Raw genomic sequence first — 21249 nt, 5'->3', positions numbered from 1 at the left:
ATAGGCCACCTCTCTTGCAAACAAAGTGCACTTACTCGGGTTCAGCTTCAACCCTGCCTGTCTGAGGCACCCGAACACCTGGTCCAAATTAGCTACTGCCTGGGGGAACGTTTTGGCATGTACTAGGACGTCATCCAGGTACACCAGGCATGATTGCCATGGCATGCCGCCTAGTACATGCTCCATCAATCTTTCAAAGGTGGCGGGGGCGTTACACAAACCAAACGGCATCACAGTAAACTGATACAGTCCCTTACCTGTGGAAAATGCCGTTTTCTCCTTCCCTGCCCTATCCATTTCCACCTGCCAATACCCACTCTTGAGGTCCAAAGTCGAGAACCAATTTGAGCCCGCAACGGCATCGAGGGTGTCATCAATTCTTGGCAGGGGATATGAGTCCTTGAGTGTCACGTTGTTTAGCTGGCGATAGTCCACGCAGAACCGCGTGGTCCCATCCTTCTTTTTGACCAGCACAACAGGTGACATCCAAGGACTTCCCGAGGGCTCGATCACACCTGCGTCGAGCATTTTTTCAACCTGCTCGTCAGCCTCCGCCCTCTTGCTCCAAAGGAGCCGTCGGGCGGCCTGACGAATAGGCCGGGCCTCACCGGTGTGGATCTGATGTTTCACCAGGCCCGTACGTCCAATATCCTCGGTGGACAAGGAGAAGAGGTCCAAATGGGACCCAACCAGTTTGTGTAAGGCCTCCCTCTGGGTACCTCCCAACTCTACACTACTACGATTTACCATCTCACAAATGGGATCGGGCCAATTCCTAGAACTTATTGAAGGCTCCCCCTGGGGCCGGCTCGGCTGGACGTTCTCGCCCCTCACTGACGCGACTTCTCTAACTGGGGTGCAGCCAGCTACCTTCGTGCCCCTCACTATAGTACGTGGTTCTGTGCTAATATTAATTACTCGGACGGCCACCACCGGCCCGTCCGTTTTTACAAGGGTACGGCCCACAATTAAACCAGGTATGGATAGCGCTGCCACCGGTTCGACCAGGCCGCAGGATTCCTGCCATGTCGGGCGAGCTGACCATCGGGCCGGCACGATGGCCTCGGCCCCTGGATGGATGGTCACGGCCTCAGGAGCCTCCAGCTCCACCCTCTCGGCCGTGCTCACCCCCTCCAATGGTAGCTCCTCCACTCCCCATCGCAGGATCCCCCGACTCAAGTCGATTTTACAACCGCTGGCAGTCAACAAATCCAACCCTATTAAGCATGGGTCGCACTCCTCCGCCACCCAAACCTCTATCTCTTGCTTTACCGATCCCAACTTGAGGGTCACAAAACCACGCCCTATGATCGGAGCCGTTGCCCCGGTAGCCAACTGCAAACTATGATTTTCCAGACGCTGGATTTTACCCCAGCCGTCTGCACTCGAATTAAGGACCACGGGGCTGATGATCGTGGCGCTGGTTCCCGTGTCCACCACGGCGTCTACCCCCACGCCGGCAATTTTGCACCGAATTGTCAAACTACCCGTCCCAATTCGGCCACAATGAATGACCTGTCGCGTCAACGAGGGCTTCTCCCCATCCCCTACTGCCGAACACCGCCCTGCATGCCTGGCACGTTCTAGTTTCCCGGGCCCTGGCGGGGGGGTGTCTGAGGTCGGCTAGGCCGATCTATACGGGGCGGAGTTGAGGGCATCGGTTGGCGGGAAACATCCCGGCGCGGAGCTCGACACTCCCATGCACGGTGACCCATCCAAGCACAATTATAGCACCTCACCTGGTAAGGTGCTTGCCTCCGGTATTCCAAATTCCCCCCCCCCCTGTATGTCCGAATTGGGGTACTCTGTCGGGGACTACCGGGTGCCACCGCTGGGGCCGCCTGCCATGGTCCAGGTCCCGCCAGGCGCCGATCCACTAACCTCTGGACCATGCTCTCCAGGTCAGGGCCCCCGTCGGGGGCGGGCCCCCTTGGGGGGCCGCCCCCCATCACGGGCCCCATCTGACGCACCGCCACTGCGTGGCGCTCGCCTCCCCGGGCCAGGGGCCTCGCTGCTTCCCAACGGGCTGCAGCGTCGGCCGCCTGACTCATGGTTTGCGGGCGCCACATGGCGAGCTGTTGCCGGAGCTCCAGATCCGGAAGGGCCTGAATAAAGTGATCCAGTGCCAGGCTTTCCTGGGAACTCGCTGCCATGTCCGCGTGTGCAATCCCGACCGCGCGGCGAATATCGTGAGCAAGTTCCCCGATGGTCTCCTGGGGCTTGCGTTTTCGCTGCGCAAGTTGGGCTTTAACAAGCTCGCTTTGCTGTTCAATGCCGAACCGATTAATTAATGCCGCACGGAGAGCTGGCAGGGTGAGAGCACCCGGTGGTAAAGCCGTCAGCACCTCCGCCGCCGCACCGCGCAGTGCCCCCACCAGGTGTACTCCACCTTCGTCCGGATTCCAACCGTTGCCTTTACACACGTACTCAAACTGCGCCAGGTACGCCCTCAAATCACTCTTGCCGTCATACGGCGCGAGTGGGACCTTGTGGGCGCCCGAAGGTCGGACCCCGTGCGTCACTCCTTGCGGGATCAACGCGGGACCAAACCGTTCGGGCTCCCACAGTGCGCTATTCCCGGGGGGCTCCCGCGCGTCCCCCGTCCCTCCAAACACTACCCCTCCTGGTGTCGATGCCTGGGTCGCCCCTCCGCAACCCGCTACCCACGCCATACACCCACATCCTTGCTCACCAGCACCCCCCTCACTCCCCATAGCCACACCTCCTTGCACACCTCCCCTGTCCATCCACTCCGGACCAGTCATACATCTTACCATTGGTCCCTCACGAACACCCGGGTCTACACCACCCCCCAAGCCGACTGAATCTCCCCTCACATCATATACATTGCCACTCACCTCCGTGCCTCGTCGTCGCACCTCCTCTGCCACCTGCAAACTTTTTATTTGGTTAGTGAGCACCTCATCATGATTTGATCACAGACCTTGTACATATTCCATGACTTCCTCCTTTATCTCCCTCTTAGTTTCCCTCCGTCTCTTCTTAATTTCACTCACCCCCTCTTCCACCTCCTCTAATTTTTCCTTTACCTCCTTCATCTCCCGGTGCGCCCCCTCTATCTCTTCCTCTAACGCCACCTTAACCGTTTCGATGTGCGTCCTCACCTCTCGGTCCTTCGTCTCCATCACTTCTGTCACCTCCTCCAACTTCTTCGTCAACCCCTCATGTACCATCTGACATTCCTTTTGTGTTGCTATTAATTCGTTTTTAATGTCCTTTTGTGTCGCTTTCAAACCCCCGATGATTGCAGTGTTCTTTTCCACTTGGTCCGCTAGTTCCCTTTGTCCGACTGTCAGCTGTTCTACTCCCTTCGTCAGATCTTCTATTCCCCCCTGTAACCTAGCCGTATTATTCCTCACCTCTTTCTCCATACGCTTCTCACCTCGCTTTACCTCCTCGCGTAGCCCCGAGACCTCCTCACCCACACCTCGTCGTATCTCCTCCTTCATCTCCTCCCTTTCTTTTGTAGATGCCGCCCTCATCTGTCCCAATTCATCCCTCTGAGCATCCAGCTTGGTTTCTACCCCGATTTTTACCTCCTCTATCTGCTCTCCCATTTGTTTAATTTCTCGGGCGGATTGCTCCCCTATCTCCCGCAATTTGTCCTCCATCCTATTTTCTAACCCCATTAACCCATTTTTCACCTCTTTTATCCCGTTGTCTAACCCCTCAAAATTTTTGTCTAACTTCCCAAATTTCTTGTCTAACCCCTCACCGGTACCCCTCGCTTCGTCCCTCATTACCCCCATTTGGCCCTCCAATCGCTCACTATCAGCCCTCATTCCCACAATTTGGTTTCCCAACCGCTCACCCATTTCTCTTCGCTCTCGGGTGGACTTATCATTTTGGGCATCCATTTTTGCCATCATTTGAATCATAAAGACTCGCATGTACTCTGGCATCTCTGGCTCGGCTGCCGCGACCACGGGCGCAGTGCAATTTCGTGCCGCTACACCCACGTGCGCGAGGACGCCATCTTGTGCGTCTGATACTCCCTCAACCGCCTCCTCATTGCTCCCCTCCATTTGATCCTGGGTTACTCCTAACCCCTCTATCTCTCCCACCGGCATCCCGTCGCCTTGACCAGCCATGGCGCGATTTCAAAATTCGGGTTTTGCTTTAAAACAAACCAAATTTCGTCCGCTCCAAATTTTGACCAAATTTTTTTTTAGATGTTTTTAAAAATTTGGTTCGGGCCCCGAATCTCACTCCCAGACACCAATTGTTACAGATCGCGGTTTAGATGTTATGATGACCGAGCGGTGGAGTACTTTAACCGCGACCTAACAGGATCCCCGACTCACCCGATTCCACCCAAACGTTGGCCGGATCGCACCGCAGCTAGTCAATGAGGGAAAAGACGAAAACGACGCAATGCAAAGAGGAAAACGAAGACAAAAAGGTTGGAAATACCACTAAATTTATTTACTATTTACACACATAAGCAAAAAGAAAGCAGTCACGTTTATTTACAAGCACATAAGACGCAGGTGACACAGTGCAAATACTAGCTTATAGTTATACAGACTTAACTTATTCCCAGGACAGAACAAACAAAGACACTGACTCACGCGGGGAATGACAGGAATGGCAGGAGGTGGATGGCTGGAGGTGAACGCTTGGTGGAGCCAACGCGGAGCTTGGCGGAGCTTTGGTGGAGGTGAACGCTTGGTGGAGCCAACGTGGAGCTTGGTGGAGGTGAACGCTTGGTGGAGCCAACACGGAGCTTGGTGGAGCCTTGGTGGAGGTGAACGCTTGGTGGAGCCAACGCGGAGCTTGGTGGATTGGTGTGATGGGTTCTCTCTCCTTCCTTAGTCCCACCCAGTCCAACAACTTCCTCTCTTGCTTAGTCCAACTCAAGGCCTTCCTGTCTTCTGATCTCCTCCCTCCTCGACTCCTCACCACAACCAACGCAACCACTGACCGCCACCACCGACTCCTCACCGCAACCAACTGACCACCGACTCCACTGACTGACTCTTCACGACTCTCTCTTGACGACCAACTCTTTGTGACCAACTCTTTACGGACCCTCTACTGGCAACCGACTCAAAGTGCATCTCTCGTGGGAACACCCCCGCCGTGGGTTATATAGGCCCCGCCCCTTAACCTTTTCGAACCTCCCCCAAACGTTCTCTCCCCGCCCTCTCAAGCCAAACCCCTTGTTCATGGTTGGTCGAGCGGGGCTGGCTCACTCCTCCCCTCTCTGACGAGGTGGGGACCCGCCTTCCTTCCCCCAACCCTGCCTCGTGGTCAATGGCGGATGAAGGGAAAACCGCCCAACATGCAGTTGGCAATGCGAATTGCAATTGACGGAAAGGGGGGGAATGGAAGTGTTGGGAGTGGGAATGAAGGGAATCTATCTCTTTCACTGGTGCAATGGAGTATTTCAATTAATGGGAGACACAGCCTTACTCTAAAAACACATAATAAGAGATAACTATCAAACAGAGGTATTCTATTATTTGGCTGACGTGTATGCTTGTGGACTAATTATGGGATGCCCTTTCACCTTTACACAGCTCCGGAGGCAGGGGGGCGCAGAATAAACAATAATAATAATAATACACAATCAAAAAATATACAGTCCTCATATCCGCAACACTACTATTAGTATTACAAGGAATGTAATAATTTACGTGTGCGGTATGACTTTGTTTTGAATTAATAGTGGGGCAGATATGTAACAAAAATTGCACGAGATGTTCACATCCGGCAGAAAGTTTTAAATTTTGCATACAGGGGTATTTTGACATGCTGAGTTCAAAAATTGGCGGATCCAAGAGATCTGACCAATGGACAGGCCGCCATCTTGAATTCCAATATGGCTGCCAAGACGAAATGTTGATAATCCCTATCTTGGGTTCTAAATGACCTGTGGTGCTCAAATTTTGTACACAAGGGTATGTTGACATGCTGAGTTCAATAAGGCAATAATTTGAAATGTCTGACAAATGGTATGGCCGCCATTTTGAATTCCAATATGGCCGCCAAGACGAAATGTTGAAAATCCCGGGTTCTTTGCAAAAGCAATACCAATTCAATGGATCCCTAGTTGACAAATCATATAACAAGTCAAAGAGCTCATTTCAAAGTATATTTCGTACCAGTTGGCAGCCGTAACATGCTGCAAGCTTTTTTCCATCCGTTTTACTTCTCCTACTGCTCATCTCGGAAGCATTGTCCAGAGCAGAAACATAGTTCTGTGCATGGTAGATTAGCAGCAGAACATTTGCAATTTCCAGCACACCGTTTTTTACACTTGCACTTGATCAGCTCTCGGCACCCTTTTGACGCCTCTGGCATTACTGTCCAAAATGGATGCCAGACATCATCTGCATTTTTAGCCCATCCCCAATCTGCAGGTGAAGGCAGCTCTGGGTTAGCAATTTGGGACTGTCCCCAGATGTGACCGGCCTGAAAGACTGCCCTCTTCACATGTTGACGCAGTGCCTCTTTTGTCGGTGGAATATTTTCCGATTGCCGATTTCCCTGAGCAAACAGCTGCTTGCGTGCTTCGTTCACTTTCTTCAGAGGGGAAGTTCTACTGTACAGAACAACGAAGAACCTCTCTATGTTGTCCATGTCATCATCTGTTACTTCCGCTGGTGCATGTGAGAGATGATTGAAGACCTCCCCCAAGTTTGGCATGGAATTCCATATGCTCCACACAGTCTTTTTGCCAATCCCACATATGGCAGAAACAGTATCGCATCCGGAAACAGTATGCAGGAATAGAAGCCCCCATGAGCGTTCAGGGCCAATGTGAGTCGCAATAGTGTGAGCAGCAATGTGCCTGAAATAGTTTCCATGTCCAAATGCCAACCACATTGCACAACCGTCCATAATGCTTGCCATTGCGATAGCCAACACAACCACATCCGTGTCTGTTGCATGAATGACGATACTTCTGTACCCCTGCTGATATGCATGCCAAGCATGTAGCATCATTCGTGAATCAGCCTCTTCATGCGTACATGGTTGAATTTGAGAAACATCAGAAGGGGGCTTTGATTTAACCTCTTCTTCTAAGGTTGTAAGAAGTGTTTTTCCCTCTGGAATAGGCATCGTTTGCAGGGAATCAGCAAGGAAACTGAATAATGTCTTTTTGTTGGAATCTACACGAAGGAAGCTGCTCCAGTTTCGTGGCACGGATGTCTGTTCAGTCACATGGAGTGGTATGCCAGTGCCACGACCAAGCCTGGTGCCTTCTTTGAGACTGTCCGTTCTGTAGGTGTCCCACACCACATCAACACGCATCACAGTCCCCTCATTTAACTTTCGGGCAATGTACAGAAGGACCTGTTTCTGTGCATAGTCACCAAATGTCCTGATCACACTGTTGCACTTCTTAGGCTCCAAATGATGGACTAAGGCAGCCCCATCGAAAATACGAACTTCTCCTTTGGGCGCATCACGAGGACGTTGTGCTAAAGCTTCCAAACAGGGCAAAAGATCAGCCTTGCCGGTTGGTGGCCGCATTGTATTGATACCTTCAGCCAATGCAGGTGGCCACCCATGACACTCATATTCATAAAATGTGTTAAGATCACCATCTCTAGTTTGGCAAGAAATGTACATTCGTGAGAAGAGCTCCACATTACTTTTCATACGTGTCATCTTCGCCTCAGACTTTCCAGGTGTTTTCTTGGGCTTCGATTTCAACAGTGGCAGATTGTTCTTTGAAATGCTATCATAGAAATTGTCAGAAGGATCCTTTATTCGCTGCCCCACAAATCCATCAAATTGTGTTTTGCCAGTGTCCTCCATGGATCGCACTGCAGCTATTACTTCATCAGGCATGATGACCTTTGTGTCAAGCACATACAAGTCATTACTGTCTTCCGCAAACGGGTTTCCAAGTTTTTCAAAGGAACTGATTGCATTATTGAGATCTGATGCAAAGGATTTCTGGACACTAGGCAATTGTTCGTGGTGGCGGACATCAGTTTGCCTCTGTCTTTGAAACTGGTCCTCAAACTCATTCAGGATTCTGGCTATTTCTGCACCAGCTACCATCCACCGGCGAAGAGCCCCTTCATTCTCAGTAATTCCAATGACTCCACCATCACCTTTCACATAAGCGTTCTGCTGTTCGTGTATCTGATCGTGTGCCATAGCAGAGAACTTGTGTGATGACTTCTGAGTGACAAAGTTCCCCTTGACAAATTCACGATGGGTATCCATGGAATCGTTTGAAAGTTCCTGAAGGTCTGTTACATGCACTGTCAACCATCTGGCGTAATGGTAATGGTCCATGGCAAACATCCACGGAATGATCGCCGTGAGAGTCTCCACATAGAGCGTGTAGTTGGCTTCCCATTGTGATCTTATGAATGCCAAGAGAAGACACTCCAACTGCAGGACTTTATTCCAGTAGCAAAACTGGGGGTACTTTGTAGCCATCTTCTTGCTCCAAAGATCAAATGATTGTAAATCTTCAGTTTCACATGTTTTCCGGTAGTCATCGTATGCCTTTCGCTGCAGAGCGTACAACGCCGCTACTGTGACTTGGTGTGCCCATTGTGACCTCGATATTTGCGAACCTTTGTGAAGACTATCTGCTCTTCCCTCTGTTGTTACACCAGCACTGGTCATTACACTTGCCCAGCCACTCCCCTCCAGGAAGCTGCCGATCGCTTTCAACAAGGCCATCTCTACATGAAGTCCTCCCATCATCACAACAAACTTGTCTTCACCATATATACCTGGCCAAGTCCATTGAATCTTCTTTGCAATTGCATAGAGTGGTTGATCAACGGTCAGAACTGGAACTTGTCCGGGGTTTACTAGTTCTGTCGCCTGCTTGATTAAATTCATTCCATGCTTCACCATTGCCAATGTGTGAGCACTCTCGCGGAACAGAGGTAGCAGTCCTGTAATTGCAGGAGGCCGAGGGACTTCTACCTGCAGATTTGCCATGTATGCTGACCAGGAGATATTATCTTCACTCTCAAGACCTTCCTTCTCCTGCAGACTTTGTACAAACGAAAGCCACTGACTTTCTTTGTCCTGTATTCCGGAGGACACACTTGGAGTGGATGGACCTTTTGGTTTTCTTGGAATGGGATTATTAGTTGGAAATGTTTCAGGAGGCACATCACTGTAAGATGCAGGAAGGGCGGCTATGGTTTTGGAGCGCTGTTTGTTCTCATTCTCAGTGACATTCTCATGATTTCGAATGCTGCCACTTTTGTCATGTGAAACATGTTGTGTCAGTGATAACGCGGTTCCATGAAATGAACTTTGTGCTGATGCTGATGATGGGTTGTGATCTATGTTGTCTAGGTTGCCTGTTGTGAATATTCCACTTCGCAATTTTGTTGGACACACAACGCCGTCATGTTTGTATATTTCTATGACTCTGTTGGCCTCATCTGTGGATACCTCCAGTATGCGATCATAGGAAACACACAAACCATGTTGAAAAAGAACGTCAACGAGATCCCGTTTCCTTGTTTTGCTATGAATGAGAAGACCCAGGTAAAGTGGCAGTGATGTTTCACGTTTCAAATTGTGACGTACTGCTGTAGTTTCCAACCTTCCTCGTTTCATAGTGTTGAATGTTACAAGTTGAGTTAAGGATTGCACAGAGACGCCTCCCTTGTTGTTTGCGTTTTGTTTTTGTATGTTTGTACCAGCAAGAATCATTTCCATCAACGCTGCCAATGATGGTGGTAAGTTGTTATATGATTCGTTAACTAGGGATCCATTGAATTGGTATTGCTTTTGCAAAATATCTTTGCGCACAATCTGGGCAGCTCTCATGAGAATGACCGCGTCGTTGTCAGAGCTTTGTCTACAAGCATGCAATAAAGCTTCACCAATGTCCTCTTTGAATGACAGTGCCACTTCATGGTTGCTCTTATGTGCCTCAAGTTGCGGAAGGTGTCTGAGAAGCTTGTCCTTAAGGTGAGTTGAATTAATCCTCTTTGAGATATCACCTCCCAGTTGTGCCAGACGTTCTGTATAAAGCTTTGTGAGATCGGCTAACTTGAAAGTGTAACTGTCATCTGTACACTTCATTTCTTCCAAATAGGCTATCAATTCGGCCAAAGCTACTGATTCTGGTGGCATATTTTCACTTGAACTGGCTTCCTCATTCTTTCTTACAAATGATCTGTATCGAGTGTGGAGAACAGTCATGCACTTCTTGTGATAAACAGCATCTGATGCCGTCATATCACCTACAGACAATCTAGCCAGGAGTTTTGTATCCCTCAATTCTGTTGCCATCAATCGAACATTGGAATCTACATTTTTTGTTGCCGCTCTGTGGACTATTTCTTCATTACTGATAATGCTATCACAAAAGAAACATGTGCTAGCAGTACTCTGTTCAACGGATGGAGATTTGAAACTTGTTCTGAGTCTTTTCTTAACAGGCGAGTAAGTTTCTTCACCAAGTTTAAGGTCTGAACTTTGCTTTCTTTCCCTTGATTCAGCCCTGGCCACACGAGAGCTGCTGCACTGCACATAACAGTTTTTGTGCCATTTGGCAGCATGCGCAGCTAGGGTTTCTGCAATACCGCAACCATCATCTAGTCGGGAAATGTTTATCCCGCAAGGCAAGGCACCTAAATCATTCAATGCCTTGAGATTTTGAGCAAGATTCTCGTAGACGTCTAGACACGACTGATTGCTGCCCTTACGTGCATCTCTTAGTGGTTCATTTTCAGAACGTTTCTGGCAAAGAGCGCAAATGTTCCAGTCTGTTGGCATTGGAATTGTTGACGATGTTTTCTTTGATTTCGACAATGGATCTGAAAGAGAAAAAACATTAAAAAAATAAATTATTGGAATGTCATGTGAATGTTCAGTTCCGGCAGAAAGTGTTAAATTTCACATACAGGGGTATTTTGGGGCGCTGAATTTCCCAAATTTCTACTGCCTTCGACAAAATTACAAACCCATCAGTAGATTTGAGATGCAACAATTTTCCAGTTATCATAATAATGCTCAAATGATTTAACATTATGACATTACCGTACACTGTGCTATTAAAGCAATGAAAACATCGATGTTTGTCTTGGCGGCCATATTGGAATTTAAAATGGCGGCCATACCGTTTGTCAGACATTTCAAATTATTGCATTATTGAACTCAGCATGTCAACATACCCTTGTGTACCAAATTTCAGCGCCACAGGTCATTTAGAACCCAAGATAGGGAATTTCAACATTTCGTCTTGGCGGCCATATTGGAATTCAAGATGGCGGCCGGTCCATTGGTTAGATCTCTTGGATCCGCCAATTTTTGAAATCAGCGCCCCAAAATACCCCTGTATGCGAAATTTCACACTTTCTGCCGGAAATGAACATCTTTTTCACATATCTGCCCCACTATAATGTGTATATTACATTGTTTTACTTGATCACAAGTGGGACCACATAAATCTCACTTTCTCAGTCTTTTGAGAATAATTTTGTTCATTTTTTTTTTCAGTAAAAGCAAATGCACGATTTCTATTTGAAATATTATTAGATGAAGAAAAATGTGTGTGAATATGACTCCACTGTACATGTACTGTTCTCCTCAATTTCTTTTAAACTTCTGGTTTCCAAGAAGTAAACCTGCTCTTTTGAACGAGTGGGTTGTCAAGATGAGAAGAGACTGCTGGTCACCTAGTCCATCCATACTCGGCACTCTGCTGTGATCATTTTGTGGGGAAGTGTTTCGATCGCACTGGCCAGACAACACGTCTTCATCCAGATGCTGTACCAACACTTTTCAACTTTCCAGAACATCTCAGGAAGGTAGAGACTAGAGATTCCAAATTTACTTTATATTCGTCCTCTTCTTTTATATTTTATTTTAATTATACTTCTTTTATATTTATTTCTTCTTTTATATTTTAATATTTTACTGGAGACTTTATATTCTTTATATTCGGTCTTCAATACACAAAGTATTGACATGGGCATTGAGGAAGTTAGGAGTGGAGGAATGGTTGATCAGAGTAGTGTTGACAATGTACAAAAGAGCGCGCCCAGCTGCAAAGACGAAGGACGGGAACAGTGGTAAGTTTGAGGTGAAGGTGGAAGTGCATCAGGGGTCGGTACTAAGTCCACTACTATTTGTAGCTGTGATGGAGGTGCTGGCTCAGAACATAAAGGAGGGTTTACCGTGGGAGTTGTTGTATGCAGATGATCTGGTGTTGATTGCGGAAAGTATGGATGGACTGAAGGAAAAGATGAACAAGTGGAAGGAATGTATGGAGACAAAAGGTCTGAAGGTGAATATCGGAAAGACGAAGGTGATGGCAAGTGGTAAAGCATGTGGTGAGGTGGAAAGAACTGGGAAGTGGCCATGTGCTGTGTGCAGGAAGGGTGTCGGATTGAATTCCATTCAATGTACAATGTGCGCTGAGTGGGTTCATCAAAAATGCAGTGGTCTGAGAGGGTCATTAACCAGTGTGGCAGCTACATTCAAATGTAAGGTGTGCACAGAGGGAGCTGCAGATGGAGGAAATGTTGAGTTGGATCTTGGAGACGGCATGAAGCTGGAAGGTGTGAAAACATTTTGTTACTTAGGAGACATGCTGAATGGAGAAGGTGGATCAGACTCGGCAACGGTTGCTAGAGTGAGATGTGCATGGAAGAAGTTTCGGGAACTGAGTGGCATGCTGACGAGGAGGGGAGTGTCGTTGAAGCTGAAGGGAAAGGTGTATGTATGCTGCATGTGCGAGAAGTGTTATGATTTATGGGAGCAAGACATGGGTAATGAACGTAGAGCAGCAACTAAGGGTGGAAATGCGAATGGTTCGGTGGATGTGCGGAGTATCGTTGAGAGAGAGGAAGACAAATGATGAATTGCGAAAGATGATGGGAATAGAGCCTGTGATTGATGCTGTGAAGAGAAACAGGATGAGATGGTTTGGTCATGTGTTGAGGAAGGATGAAAGTGACTGGTTGAGAAGAGTGATGGAAATGAATGTAGAAGGAAGTAGAGGATGGGGAAGACCGAGAAAGACTTGGCTAAAGATGGTGGAAGAAGAAATGCGGGCAAGGGGGTTAACAAGGAGAGATGCAGAAAATAGGGCAAAATGGAGAAGATTGTCATGGGGACCGCAAGGCTAACCCCCGCTCTCGCAGGGAAAATGGCCTTAATTAAAATGCATGTTGTTGGTGTTGCATTCGTCCTCTTCTTTCCTAAAGTTTGTAGGGGTTATTTAAACCAAAAGACTAAAATGTGAAGGAGAATAAATCCTTTTCAGTCAAAATGTGAAATGCCTTATTTTGGTCACAAAATGTATGAAGGGTTACATAACATTTCAATCAGTGATGCATGGATTTGAAAGTATTATATTGTGGACATGCAGGTCAAACAATAACTCAAATGAGGAAAGGGATTTCAGATTCTTCAGATGGTGCATTTTCACATGACAATTCTGAGTAATCAGTTACAAATAGTATGCTTAAGTAGTCATGTACACATTTTTGTTTGCCATAGACTCATGTACACTTTTTTATGTAGTTTAGCCATTCTGGGGGGTGTTTCACAAAAGTCGCACGTAGGTCCGATTCCTGCCGAGTCGAACTTAGCGTAAGTGAGATTAGTGATTTTCAGTAAATTTTATCTTAACGTGAAATCTTACTTAGGCCGTTCTAAAGATTTTAAATCGCTATTAGAAATTCAGTTCAAAGTTCATACCTTACAGAATCCCAAGCATATTTATTTCGGACATCATTTGTGATCATTGCCTGTTCGGGTAAGTCAGTCCCACACGTTGGTTTCCGTGTTAGAAAACACACTAATGATGCCGATGGACGTGGAGTTGGGGTAGAGTTAGCATTCAACCTGTGCCCCTCCCTTCGGAATCCCCTGCGATCTTCACTGTCTGAGTATTGCCACCAGTGCAGCCATTTTGGAAGATAATGGTTGCGAGCCAGCCACACTTACTCATAACTTAGTAAACCTACGCACCTGATACAGAATGTAGCACAATACTGAACTTTATGTTTAAAACAAAATTCAGATTTCAGTGTATATTGTCTGATACTGATAGTGATACCAAGGGCAAGGCCAAGCTATGTTGTTATGCCTTTGTCTTTGAAAATCGTGATACAGCATGTACTGCCTGAACAGAAAAAAGGATGATATAAAATCATTATAGACTCCATGCCCAGGCATCTCGCTTGAACGATATCTGTTATGGGTTAGTTAGCGTTAGTTAATTTGTGAACATGATTGTCCAAAATGCTCTGAATTGTCATCATTCCTGTATAATTGGTCCTAATGATCATTACCGCAATCCTCTCTGTATCGTAAGGTCAGTAACTACCGGTATTGAAAGATTTCATCAGAAAGCAAGGATTAAACCGTTTTATTCTCCCCAATTCATATACACTAGTGCGTGCCCGTACGTGTGGGGAGGTAAGTACATGGACATACGTACGTTGACGTACGTACCAAAAATAAGGCCTCACTGTCCGGAAGTTCGTATATCGCAGTTACGATTAATCGCAAATTAGTTTTAATGGCCAATTCTTCAATTAGCGCCAACATATTTTGCCATTTTGCAATTTCATCGCAAGGAAAAGCACAAAGAGAAGAGAACAACAAACACACACGCGGTTCCTTCGCTGTAGCTTGACCGTACGTGCAAAGAAAAATAAAAACTTTCATCGTTCCTTCGGCCTTCGCTCTCGTCCTTCGCCGTTCCTTCGCTCTCGTCCTTCGCTGTTCCTTCGTTCACGTACAAAACGTATTAGTCCGTGGGCTGAGTAGGGTTTACATGCACCCCCCCCCCCTCCCCCCCCCCCCCCCCCCCCACAACTTAACTTCCCGGGTATGTCCATGTACCCCTCACCCTAGGGGTTAGGAAAAACCATGTTAACAGAAAAAAACTCATTCCCAAGGTACCTCCCACGCATATTTTGATGTACCCGGGAAGGACATACCCGGGAAGTTAAGTTGTGGAGGGGGGGTGCATGTAAACCCTACTCAGCCCACGGACTATGTGTTTGCTAAATAAATGGCCATAACTTGGTAACCACTTGTCCGATTAATAGCAAACCTTGAAAAGGCACATCCTCAGGTCCCCAGCAATATACCTGGCAAGTTTCACTTAGATCGGACCAGTGGTTGTCGAGAAACAGCGGTCACAGACATACAGACACACAGACACACAGAGATTGCTTGCATTATAGAGAGATGACATTTAATTGTGTGTAAGTCAATGGCAAAATTTAATTGTGTATAAAATGGTATCATTCATGGATAATTGGTCATAATTATCTGTACCACAGTACTGTACTTTTATCAGTCTTGCCTTTTCCAAGCAATTCTATTCATTTTTGGTCATCGTACCTTCATGTGCATGGACTGTTGATGTCGTAAGGATACATTTTTATTGTAAGATAATTGAATGATATACATTGTAAATATGTCATGTAAAATTGTTGAACTACCAGTACATGAAGTTGAATTTGAATACCGGTAAGTGACAATAAATCAACCATGCTGTGGTAATGTGATTTTATTTTTGGCTTAAATATTAAACATAAATAGTGAAGATGGGAAAAACCCTAATTGTGCGCACACTGTACTTTTTTACTTCCAAAATTCATGTAGTCTACTGATAACGCTATACGAATCTGCTGACTTACGCATAACTTAGTAAACTTACGCATGGTCCAAGACCATGCATAAGTTTACGCATGATTTGATGGCGCAAGACCTCACACTTAAATTTCTTTGTGAAACAGAACTTACGATTGATTGTAAACTTAGGCATGACTCAAGCACTTAATGATGACTTGCATGACTTTTTTTTTTTTGTATACTGAATCGAGGCTCGTGAAAGAGCTAACATTTATTTCACAAACAAATCAACCAGACAAACAAAATGTATAAAAAGAGGGAGCGGAAGACAAGATGGGGAGAGAAGGAGAAGCACACAAACACAACATTTGAGAGCAGGGAGAAGTGTGGGAGGGAGAGGGCTTGGGTGGGAGGAGGCGTGGGAAGGGGGGTGGGAGAAGTATAAAACACAAGGGGACCAAGGACTTCCAGGAAAGAAGTTGGTATTTCAAAAAAAAGTAGGATTTTGGGTGAAATTAGCAAGGGTAGAAAAGATCAAGGTTTTGGATGGGGGAAGATAAGACATGGTGGTGAACAGCTGTTTTAAAGACCTGCAGGGTGGAGTGGGATTGAAGAGAGTGAGGGAGTTTGTTCCAGAGGCGGGAGAAAAGAGGAATGAAGGAGTGAAGGTGAGCAGAGAGTCTTGATTTTGGCAGTTTAACCATAAGAGGGTTGCAGGCAGATCTTGTGCGACTTGTAGGAATATTTGGGGGACAGAGCCCAGAGAGAGCTAAGGGGACAAAGCCAGAGAGGAGTCGGTAGAAGACGGAAAGACCACCAACCTGCCTGCGGTGAGTGAGTGAAAGGCCCTTGGAGTTAGCTTACGATCAATCGTAACTCTTTGTCAAACACCCCCCTGATTTTTGTACTTTATATAGTAAACCATGTTTATTTATCAAAAATTGTAAAATACTGGATTTCAATCGTATGATAATTTTTGTAGTAACGCAAATCGACAATATCTAACCAAAATTTATTTCTCTACTTATCTTTGCAGAGCATCAACCATCGCAAACTGCCACGTCCAAGAAGTGTCATTCAACCTACATCTGAGGATGAGGCTGGGTGTATGAAAGATACTCCCAGCTGACAATGACAACAGCTGGAGTTCCAACACACCACACTCCCACGAAGACACATCAATTGCATGACCACACCTACAGCATTAATGAAAGTCCAAGGAGTGTCAAACGTAAACTTGACAAAATGCATGATAAAGTTACTTCTCTTCAGAAACGACTCAAGAGCTCGCAAACGAAATCACGCCGACTTTGTAAGAAGGTAAACACCCTGAAGTCTGTTATGAAGACACTGTGCAATGATATTTATGATTGAAGGAATCTGGTCATGGGTGACCTGATTTCAAAATGTACATTGGCCACAATACTAAGTACACTTTTTCTTATATTTAATAGTGTAGATTTGTGTACTTTTTAAACATTTATTTTACGTAAAGTTTTCACCCATATATCAGTGCAGGAAGTATGTGCCCCCCGGAAAAGATTGACAAATGCAAGGGCATGTGAGATTTTTTTTCTTCATTCTGGTTATCAACTTATGAGCTGGAAAGGAACTAGCCTTCCGATGGATCCCTCCCTCCTTGTTTTGTACATTTATGAGCCGTAAAGGAACGGGATGGAGGGACCTTAAAAGAATAGTCAATTTGTAAGCTAATAACTTTTTTCTTTTCAGTTAGCCACCCACAAACCACCATTCATTCCAGTGGTACTGATTCCCCCTGACAAATTAACCCTTGAACCACCACTGTTATTGAGCTGGTTCAACTTTGAAATAGATTTTAACAAGTGCTAATGTCATTTTGTTTGTCAGTGTTGAATAGCTAGACATTTTCATAATTCTGAATGTTTTATGTACTGTCAGAGTTTGTTTACAATCAGGCCGCAACCAATATTGATGAAATTATATAGCATTATCCATCTTTCCATGTAAAACTTACTTTGTTATGCCAGAAACAGAGATAGATGTGTATATGTAAAATGTGTTTAGCCAAACCTTGCTCTTCCACAACTTGCCCAATATTGCCAAAATTGCAATAATGCAATAAAAGAGCCAGGTCACGTCTCATTCAATTTGAAATCGATGTATTAACAACATATACTTTCATTTTCTGTATTTGAAGCTATGATATTGAATGTGATTGGTTAATGCCTATGTGTCAGATGCAGGTAAACGGAAACAGATAAATGAGAAATATAAATTTTATCATTGTATGTCAGTGATTTGTGTAATTGGGCTCTTTCATGCGTTGCATACTGCGAAATGGATAACAAGAAATTAGCTTCTTGTATATGTCAGAGAGAGAGAGAGAGAGAGAGAGAGAGAGAGAGAGAGAGATATATATGTATATGTATGTGTGTGCAAGATTATTTTTTACTGTGTAAAGAAACCAGGAAATACAAAATAAATTTCTGTAAAATTTTTCTTTGAGAAAAACCATGCACCATAAGGAGTAGGATTTCCCTGGATTCAGTCTGGAAAATGATCAAAAAAAGTACCCTATTCTGCCAACAAACACAACCTGTGTCATTCCGTCCCCTTGGTGACGCTCCTTGAGAGAGAGAGAGAGAGAGAGAGAGAGAGAGAGAGAGAGAGAGAGAAAGAGAAAGAGAAAGAAAGAAAGAGAAATAGAAATAGATAGATATGGGTGATGTGTGATGTGTATTCGTTCCACAGAGTAAATCATGAATAAAATGACCCATGAAATGTTTTGTTTGCAAAAATGGCAGTGGAAAATGGGGAGAATTGAGAAATCCTGGGGAAAAAAATTCAACACTTAATTAAGCGGGATAAATTATGTCCGCCCCTCCCCCTTTTTACGTTTTTGTTTTTATTAATACATGTCCGTAGTTATGGCTGGCTGGCGTGCGCGTTCAAAGTGCTAACCAAGATGGCGGCGTGCGGACCCTCTGCGGCAACACAGCGGTGTGTGCAGAGTGAATGGAGATAATCCTTCTACCTCTATTATACTTCAGTGGGGACACCGCGCGCCGTTTTGAGAAAGGGATTTGCTAAATCATCATTACCTGCGTCACCGAAAGTGGGCGGAGCTCGGAGGTTGTTGCCTCCTCCCCCTCTCACCCCACTCTCTCCATGTCTGTGTCTGTCTGTCTGTCTGTTGGCATGATATCTCAAAAGGTTGTGGATGGAATCGGACGAAACTTGATGGACAGGTTGTGTGTGTGACAAGGACGAATTGATTCAATTTTGGTGAAGATCCGGATTCAGATCCGAGAATTCTTTTTAGTTTTTAGTGATCGATGTGTGCCATTGAGAGATGGGACCAAAATGATATATAACATATTTCAAAAAGTTGTGGGCGAGTTATGGCAAAACTTGGTGGATGAGTTGGTTAGGTGGCAAGAACAAGGCGGTTCGATTTTGGTTCAGGTCCGAATCCAGATCCGCCCTATCAGTGGATACAAAACGTAAACTCTTCAGAATGGTGGAGGTATATGCTCTCTACCGAGTGTCGTTCTGCGGCTATTTCTCTCTGCTCCATTGCATTCCCTCTCATTTAAGTCTACCTTGAAGGTACTCCTCAAATTCTTTTTTGGATTCCTTCTCCTTTCCTGCCAGGTGGAATCCATTCAATGGCGATTCTAGCAGGTAGCCTCTGGAGTGGTCGTAGGATATGACATGCCAACCTCAGACATCTTTCTTTCACAATATCATTCAGACGATGCTGTCCACTCTGCCGGCACATCCTCATTGGTGATGTGGTCTCTCCAGGTGATGCCCATGATCTTGCGGAGACATTGCTGATGAAAGACATCCATTCTCTTTGCCACATTTCCTGTGCTCTTCCATGTCTCACTGGCATAGATGTTTCATAGAGAGACGAAGCTTCATGGGTGTTTCGATTGTGGTAGACCACCATATTTTATGTATAGTACATGGGCTTATGTATATTTGTGGACCGTTTTGCTAGATTCTTGGCAACTAGGCTTAAATCACTCTAAATAGCATATAAAATAAAAAAATTGCTGTTGCCAAATTTTCACGACATCTTCATGGCGGCCATCTTGGATTTCAAGATGGCCACCATTTCGGACCTATTTTGCCTTATATCTCACTTATTAATCAAGGTATCAGCACAAGAATAGTGTCCTTACCCACATTTTCTGGGTCAAGGAAGACAATGGTAATAATCAAATTTCAGCTGGATGGCCAACATCTTTATAATTTCAAGATGGCCACCATTTTTTAATCTAGTTTTGCCCAAACTCCAGGTCAAAGCCATACTTTAAAAGGTTTTCATGTATATCAGGTTTAAATATAAATGTCCTGGTATTGAATCTATTTACTTTTACTCACAGGTACTTACATTTTTAGATAATGGTTAGGATTGGATTGGGAGGGGGTGGATAGGAGGTGGGGGGACAGGGGAGTTCTTCTGCCAGATCCACACCCAAATATTATCTAAAGAATCAAGCTACCGTACATCTAGTTTTAGTCAAATATTATTCCTGAAACTGTGTTGGATGACTTTTTAACAATCTTTATTCTTTTCAGATGTGCAGCAGACGACCTTGAGAAGTTGCATTCTTGGATAACTGTGGAGGAAGAACGACTGCCGGCATCATGACCACGCCAGAGGAACCTGCTGCTAAAAAGAAGCCCATTGACTTCAGTCTTTGTTTGCTATGCCAAGGGAAGAAATACATAAAAAGGAAAGTGCTTGAGCCTTTAAGCACACCACAGGCAGATACATATGAGACATTTTTGCGAAATCTCACCAAACGAGATACATACAGGAATCCAACATATGTGGCCATAAATCAAAGACTGCAAGGCTTATCCGCTGGTGATCTGATGTCAAGAAAAGCATTATGGCATCAGAGCTGTTACGGTATGCTGACACATACAGCATATTGAACGTGATAAAGGACGATATGAACAAGCCACAAGTCAAATGGACACCCGTGTTCTGACCGGAGGTAAGAAACGAGGAAGACCATCAACAACTCCTATTCCAGAGGAAGCCTCCTGTTCAGCACCAGCAGAAAGGCAGACACGGTCGACAGTACCATCATTCTGCCGGAATATGTGTTTTTTCTGTCAGACTGTGAAACAGGACAAAAAGACCGGGACAGAAGAGATACGCTGTGAGTGTAGAAGCAAAGATATTGGTCGGTCAGTTAAACAGATTGTGGAAAACAGTGACAACAGTGTCTGGAAACTCAACCTTGCGGACTTTCTCGTTGAGGGAGATTTTCTTGCAAGGGACATAACCTACCATAAGAGCTGTTTGACCTCCAACTGGAGTCGCTACGTGCAAATGCCACAGCGCAAAAATTGTGCAGGTGACCAAAGTGGTGATGGGGACTTAGGACAGAGAGAGAGATTTGTATCAGCTGAAATTGAGTTCTTCGCTGAATTACAGGATTGCATCGATGATGGACAGTTTGTCTCAACACCTGAGGCTGATGAGGTCTACAGTAACATGATGCGGGACTATGGTATTCAGAATCACAGCATCACCAGGGGCAGGCTGTTACAGAAGATCCGTGAGAACATTTGTTGTGATATTACCGATGGTCAAGGCCAAAAACCTTCTGTCATTCATGGCAAAAAGGCAAGAAGGACAGCAATAGATGCTTCAATTGAGGTGATTCCTAAAGC

General features: G+C 45.6%; 1 long non-coding RNA gene across 1 annotated transcript in view; it reads left to right on the top strand.

Moving 5' to 3' along the window:
* Nucleotides 1-17691, top strand: part of LOC137422670 (uncharacterized) — a 32945-nt gene extending 15254 nt beyond the window's left edge. The window contains exons 2-3 of the long non-coding RNA XR_013622540.1: nucleotides 11587-11777; nucleotides 16604-17691. This is a non-coding gene — a long non-coding RNA (uncharacterized LOC137422670). The remainder of the gene's footprint in view (nucleotides 1-11586; nucleotides 11778-16603) is intronic.
* Nucleotides 17692-21249: the final 3558 nt, after the last annotated feature.

This window comes from Myxine glutinosa, chromosome 2, assembly GCF_964187855.1.
Source record: "Myxine glutinosa chromosome 2, kmMyxGlut1.1, whole genome shotgun sequence".
NCBI classification, from domain to species: Eukaryota; Metazoa; Chordata; class Myxini; order Myxiniformes; family Myxinidae; genus Myxine; species Myxine glutinosa.
Note: the sequence above shows the minus strand (reverse complement) of the source record. Positions and strands in the feature narration are given on the sequence as shown.